This window comes from Lagenorhynchus albirostris, chromosome 3, assembly GCF_949774975.1.
Source record: "Lagenorhynchus albirostris chromosome 3, mLagAlb1.1, whole genome shotgun sequence".
In the NCBI taxonomy this organism is placed as follows: Eukaryota; Metazoa; Chordata; class Mammalia; order Artiodactyla; family Delphinidae; genus Lagenorhynchus; species Lagenorhynchus albirostris.
Genome location: NC_083097.1, coordinates 136982644 through 136986537, shown reverse-complemented (window position 1 = coordinate 136986537; position 3894 = coordinate 136982644).

The window sequence follows — 3894 nt, the reverse complement described above, 5'->3', positions numbered from 1 at the left end:
CGATGCCAGGGCAGAAATAAATCATCATAAACCCAGTCCACCGAGGCCTCTGAGAGACTTGCAAGCACTTAATCCACCACCCCAGGAAGCAAGACCATGTCAACAAGGTGTGCCCTTTTCTCCACATTCCTTACTGATGTAATCCGATGCTCCGTTAATGGCCTTTCCCTGTTGTAAGGCTTGGCCCCTCTGTCACATGAGAAGGGGAGCGTGAAGGTACAATTTACATTGTCAAACTAGCTTGACAAGACATTAGCACAACCTGTAACAGGAGGGGAAAACCGTCCAATCTCTATTAAAAGTTAACTGGGAATCACACCACATATCAAATGGGTAAAAGTCCTTTGACTCTGGCTAGGAGGGAAAGTATATATATCAGAGAGAGGTATAAGTAATTGGGCGTCTATCAAATCAGATGTTCTGTTGCTAACCTCGGTTGTGAAAGTTGAAAGATTGGTGTTAGAATATAATCTAAAAAGCGTTCCTGAGCGGCATTCACAGTGATCTTTGGTCCATAATCTTTTATTAATATAGCCATGTACCAGTATCCACAAGTGAGTCATTCATCAGGTCAAAACTTACCCACCCGTTGTGCCATTATGGCTCTTCTTAGCAGTCATTCACAAATGTTTGTGGACTATAAGGCATGTAGATGACAGAGTGGATCACTCTAGGAGGGAACAAAATTCAATCTCGGAAACACTCTCTCCATATGGGGAGATGAGGTGTATGGAACCACGACCTCCTATCATGTACATAAAACCAACTGTCCACATCTTTCCTGGCAGCTTCCACAGCAAAGAGATGGAGGCAAAGAAGGCTTCTTATAGGAAGCAGAAGAAAATCTTGCAGAGTCGCAAGGGACGAAGTAGTCATAATTTGCTGAAGAGAAACCAGGAGCGCATTCTAAGAAGAAGATGCCAACGGCCCAGCATTTTAATCAGGTAAGTCCTTCCCTGATGAAAGCACTGGGAATCATAGAAAATAAGGTCTGTCCCGAATGATCAAATAAATGCAAAATTAAAGTAAGACTGTATCTTCCACTGCTTAAGTTGGCAATGTAAAATAATTTTCAACCGAGTTGGCAAATCCTGCTCTAGGGTTGTGTGTGATTTGCCCTGACTTTTCTCAAGGGACAATTGGCAATATGTATCAGTGGCCTTAAATTTGTTATACCCTTTAAGATAAAAATGCCACATCTACCAAATGATATGGATGTTGCTGAATCTAAACAACACCACTGCAGAATTCTTTAGAAATTTTTATAAAATGGAAAAATTAGAAAAACTCATATGTCCAATAGTTGGGGACTGGTTAAACTATGGTACATCCATATGACGAGGCAATGGGGAGACTGTTTAATAACTTGGAGAGTATTCATAACAACTGATAGAGAATATGATCCAATTTTGATTGTAAGAATACTTTATGTACATTTAAATAGCATCAAAAAGTCTAGAAATATATTCAACAAAGTATCAGTCTATGATGGTTCTCTCTGACTTGTAACGTTAAGGGTGACTTTTTAAAAAATGTATCTGCCATGTCCACACTTTCTATAATAAACATGTATAACTTCAGAAACCAGAAAAACATGGAAAGTATTTTTTCACAACTAAGGAAAGAGATTGAACAGGTAAAGGTCGGTGTTTCCATTGCTCACAGTGTAAAGTTCAGATTCTTTCCATGGCATGTCCCCACCTCCTTCTCCACCCTCATCTCTCCTATGTTCCTACCAACTCGCTCACCACTAGCCACACAGGCCTCTTGCCACAGAGCCTTAATGTAGTAAATTATATTATTTTTGCAGTTATTCATTCCCATCCCTTTTCCTGTAGGAGGATCACGTTCCTGTCAAGTGCCCTGTACCTTGCTATGTCCCCAGTGTTGAGGACCATATATCCTTGTCCCATTGACTTTGGGCTTTGGCCAAAGGAATGTAAACAGAACAAGGCCACGCCCAACAGAAGCCCTCAGAGTCATGGCACATTTCCACCAGTGCTCTTGATCTTTCTTTATGCTGCAAGAATACCATATCTCACATAGGGACTGTTCCTGCAGTTTGAGTCCCTGAATGAGAAGCAGAGGCATAGCCTGGGCAGAGCAGCAGTCAACCCATAGCCTACCTGTAAAATAAGCAAGTAATACACTGAGACATGGAGGTCATTTGTTACTGCAGCAAAATTGACTAGTACACCTGGCACATGGCGTCTCTCTATCCGTAACATTCTGACTGGTCACCCCCACTCCACGTAGCCAACTCCATCTCTTCCTTCACAGCCCAGTTCTACTGTAACCCTTTGACCAGGTCAAATCCCTTCTCCCGTGCTTTCTCAGCACCAACACTTGTCACGATCTTAATTTCACAACACTTGTCACGATCTTAATTTCACAATTTTTGTGTGACTTCAGTCAATATCCGGTACACCAAAGGGCTGTAAACTCCTCAGAGCAGGGAGATGACTTCCACCGATTGTATCAGCAGGACCTAGCACAGTTCTTCACATGTAGTACATCCTCAATAGAAAAAGTTAAGTAAATACATGAAGGAACCATGGAAAAACGAATTAAAGAACCTTGAACATAGAGTTGAGAAGCATAAATCAAATGGAGCAAATGTTTGGAAGGCATTATTGGTCTTTAGGTGAGAAAACATTATGAATCTTCTATAGTGCGAATAAATATGTGGTAACAGTGTTCAGGATCTCCTGAATAATAATAATAATAATTTTTAAGCACTTTTGCTGTTAAAAGCACTTTATACGTATTAATTCATATCATCCTGGTAACAGCCCTGTGAAATAAGCACTACTGATATTCCAGAGGGAAGGTCAGTACTTTGCCCAAAACCACAGCTGGGAGCTGATAGAGAACGGGTTTGAATCCAAGCCAAAGTCTGTGTTTGTAACCACTGGACTATGCTGCCATTCCTTTGGTCTGAAGGTTATGAGTATTGGGAACGTCTTGCAGAGCTGCGTTGACAAGGCAAGAAAACATTGTTATTTAGTTTCCCTTTTGTATCCCATGGATTACTTGAGCTACCTATAGTTTCACACCCCTTGCTGAGCTGAGCACAGGCCTCTGCCCATGTTAGGTGCTTAGTAAATGTGCTTTGTAGTTGTCTTAGGATTAAAATGTTTGGCATGGACAAGCAGTCATATGAGATCTAGTTGCCTGTATAAAAACTCCATTTAGGATAGCAGGTTGGATGTGAGAATCTCATTCAAAAACTAAACTTGACTCAAGAAACAAGGGACCTGAACACCGACTGTGTCGGCCGTAGGGCAGGGTGAGGAACTGATTGTGAGGCCCACACACCTGGCTTCTCTTTGGAAGTACTATGAGAGAGACTGCACCTGGGGAGGGGCCGGCATGGGGGGATTTGCTCCAGGACGGTGATTGTAGTGTGAGGTCTGGGCCTCCAGTGGGAGAAAGGGCAGAACTAGGGCTTAATGTCGTTGGTGTCTGCTGGTATGATAAAGGCTTCAATGATGTCATTTCTAAGGCCTCTTATAGCTGCAATATTGGCGAAGCTAACACTCTTTCCTCTGACAAAGCTCATTTTTAAACAGAGGAGGAAGATACTGGAGTCAGCTGGAAAATTCCTGAGGGCAGGGGCGAAAGAGTGAATTGAAAACAATGGAGAACAGCTGGTCCTCGGCTGAGTTTAAAAGCCACCTAGAAATGCCAGGCTGGGATGGGAGAACTTAGGCCTATTCTAGGGTTGTATTCCTTAAAGTCCAGGCACCAACCACCCACATCAAAATCACCCAGGGAAAATTTTTAAAATATGGTTTCCTGAGCCTTCCTGGAATCTGAAAGTTTCATGCAGAAATCTTCATTTTTAATACCAGGCTAATTTCTATGAATCCTAAAGTCTGCAAACCTCTCATC